Source organism: Diabrotica virgifera, chromosome 2 (assembly GCF_917563875.1).
Source record: "Diabrotica virgifera virgifera chromosome 2, PGI_DIABVI_V3a".
In the NCBI taxonomy this organism is placed as follows: domain Eukaryota; kingdom Metazoa; phylum Arthropoda; class Insecta; order Coleoptera; family Chrysomelidae; genus Diabrotica; species Diabrotica virgifera.
The window spans coordinates 259,569,326-259,581,547 of NC_065444.1; the positions used below are offsets into that span (position 1 = coordinate 259,569,326).

Below are 12,222 nucleotides of genomic sequence, written 5' to 3' on the forward strand. Positions count from 1 at the left end.
CAAAGTTTAATACACTCATTTGTTGTTAATATAATTGCGAAAAAAGGTCGAAATTTCAAAAAAATTAATTTTGCAATAACTATTGTAAAAATAAGTATAGAGCTTTGAAACTTTTGTCAAATAAGGGTTCTCTGGAGCATCATATGTGACAAAAATTTCAAAGTGATTCATTTCTTTTTCTAAAAGTGCCTATCTTCTGGAGATGTTGGCGACCACATTGACCCATCTTATTCTATTTACGGCAGCTCGAAATAGATCAGTTGACGTTAGACCAGTCCACTTCCTAAGATTGGCCAGCCAGGATATACGTCTACGTCCAGGGCCTCTCCTGCTCACAATCTTGCCTTGTAGAATCAACTGCAGCAGTCGGTATTTTTCATTACGCATAATGTGGCCGAAGTAAGCCAATTTTCTGTTCTTTACGGTGTTAATTATTTCTTTGTCTTTTCCTAGCCTCTGGAGAATAGTTATATTAGTTATGTGGTGTATACAGGGTGAGGCAGACAAAAGTCCTATTAGAAATATCTCGAGAACTAAAGGAACCAGAATCATGAAAATTGGAATGAAGGGGTTTTGAAGAGTGGTCTCTTTAATGAAAATATTTTCATCGATTTGCTACTTCCGGTTATACCGGAAGTGGCTTATAACTTCGTTTTTTTAAATGGAACATCCTGTATATTGTTATATTTTTGGATTCTCCTGGATGTATTTTTTCTTAAAATATGAGGTTTTGTAATGTTATACAGGGTAGTTTAAAAGATAATTACGTTTTTTTCTGAATTTCCTAGCAACATTCACACCCTGTAAAATTGTAGTAGTTTGACATCAAAAACTCTATGTTCAAATGATTTTTAATATAGTCTACTATTGTTAAAAATTGTTAGTATAGCTAAATGTTGAATTGTACTAAACAGGGTTGGTCGAAACTCGGAAAGAGCATTTTCTGAGTTTTCTTAGATGGAACACCCTATATTTTATTATCGTAATGAAATGATATTTTATGCTATTTTTTTATTTCTTAAGCATTCCCTATACCTAACTGCTTTAATTTGTGAGTTATTGGTGATTCAAGCCAAACATTAATTTCAACAAAAAATACGTGAAATTTTATTAGGTTGGCCGTGAAAATATTCAATCACAAATAAATTTTCGGAAATAAATACATATTAATCTTGACTGATCTTTAAAATTGCCAATAATGGTTGAGCTATCAAAATTCCTACGTAGTTAACATTCTTGGCGCAATTAACAATTAAGCACAAATTAAAGCATTTATGTATAGGGAATGCTTAAAAAATAAAAAAGTACCATAAAATGTCTTTTCATTGCAATACTAAAATACAGGGTGTTCCATTTAAGAAAATTCAGAAAATCCTCATTCCGAGTTTCGACCAACCCTGTATACTAAAATTTAACATTTAGCTATACTAATAATTTTTAATAATAGTAGACTATATTAAAAATCATTTTAACATAAATAGAGTTTTTTATATCCAACTACTATAATTCTACAGGGTGTGAAAGTTGCTACGAAATGAATAAAAAAAACGCAATTAGCTTTTAAACTACCCTGTATAGCATTACAAAATCGCATATTTTAAGAAAGAAGACATCGAGTAGAATCTAAAAATGTAAAAATATACAGGGTGTCCCATTAAAAAAAAACGAAGTTTTAAGCAACTTCCGGTATAACCGGAAGAGCCAAATTGATGAAAATGTTTTCATTAAATAGATCACCCTTCAAAACCCCTTCATTCCAATTTTCACGATTCTGTTGCCTTTAGTTCTCTAAATATTTCTAATAGGCCAGTTATCTGCCTCACCCTATATATGAGACCCTCAACATACGTCGGTAGCACCACATTTCAAACGCCTCTAACCGTTTTATGGCATCTTCTGTCAGGCTCCAGCCATTCATTCCAGACATTCATTTAATTATTTAAATTTTATTCAAATTGTTTATCCCAAACATCTATTTTTTGCAATATTATATGTCAGAAAAAAATAATCCATTCTACAGCAGTACCATTCTAAGAGCATGAACTAAACTTTCAAATTGGTTTAAAAAAGTTAATAAAAAATACGTTTATTAGTAATAAATAATTATGCAAAAGTATCGTCAATTTTTCTTTTTTTTTTTAATCCTTTAAACTTATTGAATAACTTTTTTCAAAAAAATCTATTTTTTACCGTTTTTAGGTGCCTAACTACCAAGTAATGTTATTTTTATGATAATTGATGAAAACTTGTAATAAATATAAATAATTTATTATATAAAAAAATAAAAAGTTTACAAGGAAAATTTAACATACTTTTACATAATTATTTATTACTAATAAATGCATTTTTATTCACTTTTTTTAAAAACAATTTGAAAGTTTAGCTCATGCTCTTTTATTTGACACCTGCAGAATGGTTCTAACATTATTTTTTTCTGACTTATTGCAAAAATGCTCTATGGGAAAACAATTTGAAAAAAATTTAAGCAATTGAATGAATCGCTTTGAAATGTTTGTCACATATTAAGCACCAAACGACCCTCATTTGACAAAAATTTTAAAGCTCTGTAGTTAGTTTTACAATATTTATTGCGAAATTTATTTTTATGAAATTTCGACCTTTTTTCGCAATTATATTAACAATAAATGAATGTCTTAAACTTTGTAATACTCCATTTTAAAGCTTTTTCCGTTGAAAAAGCTTTAAGAAAACCAGCTTAGTAATGTTTGTACTAAGAAAACCATAAGTCTTACAGTTTTTCATTAATTTGCAAAAAATGGAAAAAAGACCGTTTTTGACACTAAATTGTTTATAAATAAAAATGGCGGCCAGATCCTACGCAGGATATAGTTACAATTTGTTCTTATAGTTGTTCTGAAGCTATTTTCTTGTGGCATTTTTGCAATTAACTAGTTTTTATGGGAAATAAGCCACAATTTTACTAAAAAATGATTTTATTAACGTTTCGACCCCCAAATCGATTTTAAAAAAAAATTAGTAAAGTTGTGGCTTATTTCCCATAAAAACTAGTTAATTGTTCTTATACAGCGTGTCTACTTAAGTTGGAAACATATGGAAAACTTTTTTATGATTAATATTACAAAAAAAAGTTATTCTTTATAAAAAGTTCTGCATGCCCCAAAACCTAAGATTCAATCATCAGATATCAAATTTTCTCAATATTATACGAGGTATGTCAAAAAATATGAATTTCGGTCAAAGGTAAAGTACTTTTATTTCTCTCAATATCGAAAATTCTTATGATAAAGAGTTGTTTGGAATTAAAAACTAAGATCAAATATGCAATTACATGCTTCTAATTGAAAATAAAAATTTTTTCTCAAATTTATGGATACCCAACATCGTTTTTAATTATTATAAATATGATAACTCGTTTATTATTCATTTTACGAAAAAAAGTTATTCTTCATAAAAAGCTTTGCATGGTCTAAAATCTAAGACACAACCATGATATATCAACTTTTATTAATTTTATACGAGGTGTGTCAAAAAATATGAAATTCGCTCAAGATTATAGTACCTTTATATTTCACAATATTTCAATTAGAAATATGTAATTGCATATTGAAACATAGTTTTTAATTCTAAACAACTTTTTTAATAACCGTTTTCAATATTTTGAAAAATAAAGGTACTTTACTCTTGAGTGAAATTCATATTTTTTGACATACCTCGTATACAATTAATAAAATGTAATATCTGATGGTTGCATCTTGGGCCTTATTACATACAGAGCTTTTTATAAAGAATATCTTTTTTTCGTAAAAGTAATAATAAAAGAGTTATCGTATGTGTAATTAATAAAAACGAAGTTAGATAAATTTGAGAAAAATTTGGAAAATATTTTTTTCCAATTAGAAGCATGTAATTGCATATTTGATCTTAGTTTTTATTTCCAAACAACTTTTCATAATAAGAATTTTCGATATTGAGAGAAATAAAGGTACTTTACTCTTGAACGAAGTTCATATTTTTTGACATACCTCGTATAATATTGACAAAATTTGATATCTGATGATTGAATCTTAGGTTTTAGAGCATGCAGAACTTTTTTAAACAATAACTTTTTTTCGTAAAATGAATAACAAAAAAGTTTCCCATATGTTTCCAACTTAAGTAGACAGGCTGTAGGTATTACCTGTCGAAAAAACGCTTCAGTACCCTGGCTGTTGAAGTGTCATGGAAAAAACCTTATTACCCTGGACTATTAAAAAGTTACACGGATATAAGAAGAAAATAACCACTCTTATTATCAAAAAAAGGTAAAGGGTCATTAAACCAATGTAATTTTCTAGTCATAATTATTGTTTTGATAAATGTTTATTTACTGCAGTTTGTTCCTAAGACAATGTTTAACCATAGTTAAACGTGTTGATTATCCCCAAATATTTATTTAAAACTCTGTCAACAACAGAATAGGTACTTAAAACACGGTTACTACATTTGGGAAACTATGTAACTTACGCGATCAATGTTTGCATACTTTTTTAAGAATGTACAGTTCTTTTCGAGACATATTTTTTCACCAAATAAGCATTTTTATTATTACATATTATTAAACTCTTTTATTTAGTTCAATAGTTTGCGTCAAATCTTTAGACGTTAATTTGAGTGCCTTTTCTCCAATGCAAATGAATGAAAATTTGCAGACATTTGCGGGAACAATACACGAATAATCAATAAAAAAATTTTTATGTTTACTAATTGTTTAAATAAAAAAACGATTTTAATGAAAAATGCTTAAATTCTCTTGTTTTTTACAATGTAAAAACTTGAAACTTTTACGTGTTGTAACTAATGATATGAACTATACATTATTTCACTATTTACGTTAATTGTTTACGTTATGCTTCATAAATAAACAATAAAGTTTTAATATTTTTGCCGATTCCGACTACTTTTTATGTTAGTACATCATATGTTTTATACATATTAAGAAACATGACGATATATTTTAATGTTTGAAAAGTGTAAGACTAAAAAGTAAAAAATTAAAAAATATGAAAAAAAATTTTTAAGAAACACTTTTCTTTAGTTACGAGTGACTAAAATTAAAAATATTATAAAAAAAAATCAACCAAAAAGCAAAAAATAAAAAAATTGAAAAAACTCTTCGTCACTGGAAATTCTACTTTACAATTTTTAGAACTTTGACATTTAAAAATTCTAACTTGTTTCAAACCACAAAACTGTCAAAACTTTTGATAGTAATTTTTTTTTCTCTGATTCTGGCCTTGGTTTAGAACTAGAACCTTTAGCCACGTAATTGTATAACTTATCACTAAGTCAGGTGTAATGTGTAGTGTGTGTGTGTGTGTTGAGTAAGTGTCTTGTTACTTTGCAAAGTCGACGTCATTGTCTTTGCTGATAGTAATTTATTGCTCATATATCATCACCATGACAACGTGAAAGTTAAGGATATTTGATTGTATGAAAGTGTGCCAAAAAACAGTGCGAAAAAGTAAATAGCATTTAAAATACATTGTTACTTCACGCACACTTTAAACCCTTCACGCACAGCTATCTATATTGACAGTTTTCACAAACTAAAAACTTATACACATATGACGTAGAGTAGATAAAATAATGTTTTCATAGATGGCGATTTTTTGTTTTTATATGTTAGTTTATATTTTTCCACAAATTTGATTTTTGTATTGGTTAAATCGGTGTTTTTTAGATAATTGTATTTCTTGCTAGAAATATTATTTCATCAGAACAAACTAGCCCTCGAGACACTTTGTTTATCCAAGGTTTTTGAATTATTAATGCTATTTTCTATTTTTATCTTTCCCAATAAAATATTAAAGAGCGTTGTAGGCGTTTTCTTTTATCATCTTGCGTACATTGTTTAGAACTACATTTGTCTTCAGAATGCATTTATTTAAAAATATATTTTTTTTGTGCAATCTTGTCGTTTCTTTCTATTGCTAAACATTTTTGTAAACATTTTCGTAGACAATCCGATTACGTCATCTTGGCACATGCCTATCGATCTATTTAAAAATAATTTTGGCTAATAGTTTTAACTCAGCACATGTGTCGTGTTTTATTGAGATTAGGATTTGTATGTTTATTAAAAATATATTTTGTAGACTGGCGAGAAAGTTGTTTAGGTATTGCAGCAAGTTCAAGATTGCTCTGGTAGCTTTTTTGGAGAGTTCTAGACAGTCAATCTCATTGATGAAAATTCTTTTTGTTCACATGAAAATAGATTTCTGTCTATTTTTTTTTCAGATTTTTCTTAAGGTCCGCCACATTCAAAACACCGAAAAAATATTATTTGTGGGTTTTTGGGGATTTTCCCCATTTGATAGACTTCAAAATAGATCAATTTAAGGTTTTTATAGGTTATATTTATATAATTTGAAGTAAATGAGCCCCTTAAAAATTTAAAAATTTGGGATAAATATTTTTTTATCTTGGGATAAAGACCTCAGTTACTTCAAATTATATAATATAACCTATAAAAACGTTGATTCGATCTATTTTGAAGTTTATAAAATGGGGAAACGCCCCAAAACCCCTAAAAACCGGGGTTTTGGGTTTTTAAAGGTGGCGCACCTTACGGAAAAATATGAAAAAATTAAAAATATAGTTTTTGATAAAATACACAAAAAAACAAAAAATAAAACTGCAGTCATCTCCAAATATAGGCTTTTTTCGAAAACAAAAATGTGTTTTGAGGTTATGTACACTCAAGCTAGGGGTCTATAAAAAATAGACATAAGTATTTTGTAAAATCTTCAACAATGAGTGTAAATTTTTTGAAATTTTTAAATTTATTGGTGATTTTTGGTGGGGGTGAGGTAGGGAGGTGGATGTGTAAAATTGCGTTGAGTTATATTTATAATCGTAAAATGTAATAATAATTTATAAAATAAATTCGGGGGGTGAGGGAATTTTGCCTATCTTGACGGGAGTGCCCTTTATAAGAAAGGGGATAGGAACTAACTGGGAGAAAACTACTATAGAACGATACCTATGTCATAGAAAAAATATTTAGCCCTAAGAAAACAAAGACAGACAGAGAGACAGATATTCTTGTACTGAGAAAAATAATAGAAAAAAATGTTTACAGGAGGAAGTAGTATTCGTAGACTTGAAATCTGCATTTGACACAATATATAGAAAATATTTGATAAATGTTTAAAACAGTTAAAACCCCGCGTAAACATTTGATATCTACAAGTGTAAAATCAACATATGAAAATACTAGAGCAAAAATACAAATCAAGCGATAAAGATCAGAAGATTTCCTCCTACAAAAAGGAGTGAAACAAGGAGAAAAATAAGGCTGTCCTCTACTATTAAATAGTAATAGTAATTATGGATAACCCTACACAAATGAAACACTACTCTACGCAAACGACAGTCCTTATAGCGAATAATTACAAGAAGCAAATGTTAGTAACCATATGGACAGAACACAAAAAGAAGTTGAAGATGATAGTAAATATCAAGAAAATCAAGATAATGAGTTTTAATGGTAAAAAAAACACAATAACATGATGAAATGATTAAATAAGAAACTAACTGGTAAGAACGGTACCCCGTCAAAATAGCCCCGTCAAAAAAGGTCCGACATAATATCCCGCACACAAAATAGCTCCGACAAAATAGCCTGCAGACAAAATAGCCGCGGAATAATAGCCCGCCGACAAAATAGCCCCGACTAAATAGCCCCGACAAAATAGCCCCGAAAAAAAGCTCCCTTCAGAATTCATCATGAAATAATTCCTTAAAAATACATTTTTTCGGAAATGGTAGTTATCACAAGAATCTACAGGTCGAGCAAGTCTCGTAAATTTCACGATTGCGAGCCACGCTTCACGCAACCGTGTTTGCATACTTGTGTTTCGAGTTGCGTGGTCGTGCGGAGTTATATTTACCAAATTTAAATATAATCGTTTCTATTACCATGCTGTCAAAATTAAATCAATATGGCTACTAATCTTATTCTATCTGTTCTTCATGAGTTTTAGATAATTTTAGTTGTATTTCTTTGTAATTTTGTGTTGTACAAAGATTAATTTAACATTTTCTCTGGAAGTATTAATTTAGAAAGATAATATGCTTCATTGGTGTTGTGTTTTGAAGTGTGAAATGCAAAGTAATTGTGATAAAGTCAAGATATTCACTTTTAAACTGAACTAAATAAGGTATCATCTGAGAGACAACAATGGTTAAATGCAATACAATGTACAGGTTTTACTAGCGAAATGAAAATTTTCCTGTCCTGTCTGCTGTAATCATTTTATATATGGTAAGTTACAATTGGGCCTTGTTATGCAAAAAGCAACCAACCCACATTTTTGAGGAAAACAAGGTAATGTCACATATCGCTTTAAAAATGTGTATTCTACATTGTGTAAAAAGCAGCCAAGCCATTCTAAAAATTAAACCATGAAAAATACTACTCCAAATTATTTCTGTTTAACAATAGTTCACTTAAGATTTCGCATAAGACAACCAACCCTCTTGGATTGTTTGTGTGTATCACTGGACTGAACATATTATTACATTGCACTGTCGAAAAGTACCAGCCAAGTGGGTTGGTATTGTTATGCCGATTATGGTTCCTGGAATGTTGCATCTTTTTGTTTTTACATGTAGGTACTGACGAATATTACTTCGTGCTTAAATATTAAAATATTTGTTGTGTTATATCTATTATATTATGAAGAAATCTTTGAATCTTTAATGCGAAAAATATGTTTAAATCAAGAACTGTTAAAATAATTAAAGCGGCTCGGGAAATTTCAGAAAATGGTAAGTTTTAGGATTAAGGCTATGTTTATCTTACTTTTTAAATATATTATGGTTTGTTGTTTTGACTGATTATCGCATATTTTTTATTTGTATTGATATTATGTTTAATAGTAGAAATTCTACTGTATGATATTACTGAGTTGACTGAAATTATTCGGTTTTATTCATAGATTTTGTGGGTTGGTTGGATTTTGCAGATTGCATTTTATTAGATATATTTCCAACAACAAAAAGAAAGCAACCCTCAATATGGCTATTTTTTTTGTAAAAAATTATTAAGATAATTTTGATACTACTATGATAAAATTGCTCTAAAATTAAACTATCGATTAGTGAAGTTATCGTTTAAAAAAATACGACGGAAAATTAAATATTTAGAAAAACATAAAAAGTTAATTTTCTCTTAATTTACAAACTGAGGGTTGGTTGCTTTTTGTTTAACATGGCCCAATTACAACAGTAACGATTTTTGAAGATGTTAACATTTTAATCTTGTAGGAAAACCAGCCGACTTAATCGATAATAACAATCTCCAGATTGGGTTCCTTCAATAAATATGGGCTATAAACACAATGGAATAAGTTCCCCAAAATCTAAAATGGAGTGGTATCAAAGGAGAATTAAAGGAAAAAATATTCATATTGAAATTATTTATAAGGCACTGGACTGTCTTAAATTCTACAATAATACTAGGTGGGTAAATGATTTTAGACATTTTTCATTAAGAGTAGATTAAGTAGATTTTCATTCAGTAGATTTAAGACTTGTTTACAGGGGTAGAGTAATGATGCAAGTACTTGATAGAGTAGAGTAACTCTACCTGTAAAAATGCTCAGCACAGTAGAATAGCTGGTAGAGTGTATAGTTGGAGTTAAAGTAGAGTGACTAGCAACCTATGGCAAAGTAACTACTCTATGACCACCACTACTGCCAAAATGTCTACTCGGCTGCACACTCTACCCATGGAACATGCTCAATTATGGCAGAATAGAGTAGGTAGGAGAGTACATGGGGGCACTGTCATTCTGGCTGGAATTGTGTTTTGTGTAAATAGTGAAAATGAAGTTCACCGAAGATGAAACTTTAAAACTTGTAGAGCTATAATACGGCGAATACCAGTGTTTATGGAATTTAGGTAGTGTATACTACAGAAATAAAAGTTTGCAGCAAGCTGCGGAGGATGAAATCGTCGAAAGAATGCCAAAGGGGGCTTTGGAGTAAACGAGCTTAAGCAAAAAATTAAGAATTTAAGGTGCACTTATAATCAAGAGTGTTTAAAAATACAAAAATCGGTTTCACTATACTAGCATCAGTACTATACTTGTACTCTCCTCATGTGAATGGTATCAAGCCATTTTTGGTAGAGTACTACTGCTACTCTACTCTCCTCAAAACTCTACCCATGTAAACAAGTCTTTAGAAACAGTGGAAAATGAGGTAGCTAGTAGAGTAGTAGTAGAGTAAAATATACTGGTTTAGCAAATTACAATCTTTTAAGGTAATACAGTAGCTATAAACAGGTAGCCAAAACGTGTTCCAAAATTGTCACTGTAATTTTGAATATTTTTTCGAGGCATTTGGCACACGTATGGGTAAAATAATAAAGAATGGCGGTACAGAGCCTAGATTTTGTGTAATTTTGGAACTACTAATGAAATAAAAAATTTTAGTAGTTCCAAAATAACACAAAATCGGATAAAAAAGTTGTATTTGAAGAAAGTGTATTTTTTTGTTCTTCTTAATGGCGGTACAAGCTCGTTTTTTTTATATTGTATTTAATTACAAAGTAATTTCCACATATTAATATATTTTTCAAATTGGGCTCTGTGCCGCCATTCTTTATTATATTACGAATATGTGTGCCAAATATCTCGAAAAAATATTCAAAATTACAGCTGCAATCTTGGAACACATTTTCGCTACCTGTTGATCGATACTGTTTCCTCTTAAGATAGTTTTAATAGTTATTTATGATATAAGTATTAAAAGTACAATTTTAAGACGCGCATGTGAAAGTTAACTTGAAAAAAATAATTTTATTAATGTTTTGACTTCCACATCAGATGTCATTGTCAAAATACAAAATATTCATTATTATTAGGTTTGTTCTAGCAAACAGTCAAACTAGTCAAAAACCATCAGCAAACAGTTGGTCAGTAAAAGAACATAATACAGTCACCAGTGCGATCCCCTCTACTCGCGCTGGTCCACTATTCGCTGATGGTTTCAAACTGATGCTAGAACAAACCTATTATTATTATGCATATCATTATCTGTAAATAATATTTCTTCTGATTGTTAATTGTAAAGGATAGAAAAATGACCATTTATTTTTTTTTAGAATCAGCTGAGAGAAGTGGTCTACAAAAAACCAGGAAGGAAACGGAATATGTGGCTACGAAAGGCAAAAGAAAGGTTTACAAAGCAAATGTGACACATTTTTTTGAAATATTTAGGAATATCAGTAAATTGCATTAAAAAAATGTATGAAAAGATTTTGTTCAATAAAAATGTTTATATTTATCAAGGATGTATTATTTGGTATGGCCACATATCGTCAGTGATGTAATAATACATCCTATCTGTTTTTTCATGAGTTTTGTAAGAGAGACTAAAAACTTGTCTTAGGGTCACCTCCTGTTTTCATATGATATTTTTTGACTTGTTTTGTAGTAAATTAAACTATCTATGAACTACAAAACAAGTCAAAACTTACATATGAACACAGGAGGTGACCTTAAAACATGTTTTTCCATCTCTCATACAAAACTCATGAAAAAACAGATAGGAGGTATTGTCACATCAGCAAGGATGTACAGTGATGAGTGCCCTAATAACCGGCAAAATATGGGCAACATATTTAGTTGTGAGATAAAAAGAAATGAAACTAGTCGAGCTGGGAAATTTAGCGAAATTAACCTTTAAATTTACGTTATATTGATCCCACCTTTACACATATCGGAGGAGTATGTCAACTAAAACTGTCACTGTGACAGTGGTAGTTTCCAAACTCGTCTGATACGTCTGAAGGTGGTACACAATCAATACAATCTAAATGTATTAAGTTAATATCGCTAAATTTCCCAGCTCGACTAGTTTCATGCTTTTTATCTCACTACTTAATACATCTTTTGTGCTATTTTGCCGGTTATTAGAGCGCTCATCACTGTATTTCTGGTATATCCATGGAATGTCTACAAAATATATTTTGAATGTCCAGAGAACATTCATGGAATGTTCCAATAAGACACTCAGGTAATGTTTAAAATGCTGACACAGGATTTTTCTGGGATGTTCAGGGAACATGTTTTAGGGGATATTCCAGGAATTTTTCAATGTCTGTGTACCTTCTATGGACCTATATGGAATATTTTGGTGTTATTACCGCCGCACTCCACTTGCGATTTGTAATCAGGAAGATTGAACACA

At 29.9% G+C, this 12,222-nt stretch overlaps 1 protein-coding gene and 1 long non-coding RNA gene across 5 annotated transcripts in view; one reads left to right on the forward strand and one right to left on the reverse strand.

Moving 5' to 3' along the window:
* LOC114343874 (uncharacterized) overlaps window positions 1–12,222 on the reverse strand; it is a 700,122-nt gene that overhangs the window by 115,577 nt on the left and 572,323 nt on the right. The window lies entirely within an intron of this gene.
* On the forward strand, window positions 7,803–11,303 carry LOC126880577 (uncharacterized). Its single transcript, XR_007696640.1, has 3 exons — window positions 7,803–8,287; window positions 9,292–9,486; window positions 11,135–11,303. It is a non-coding gene; the product is annotated as an uncharacterized LOC126880577 (long non-coding RNA).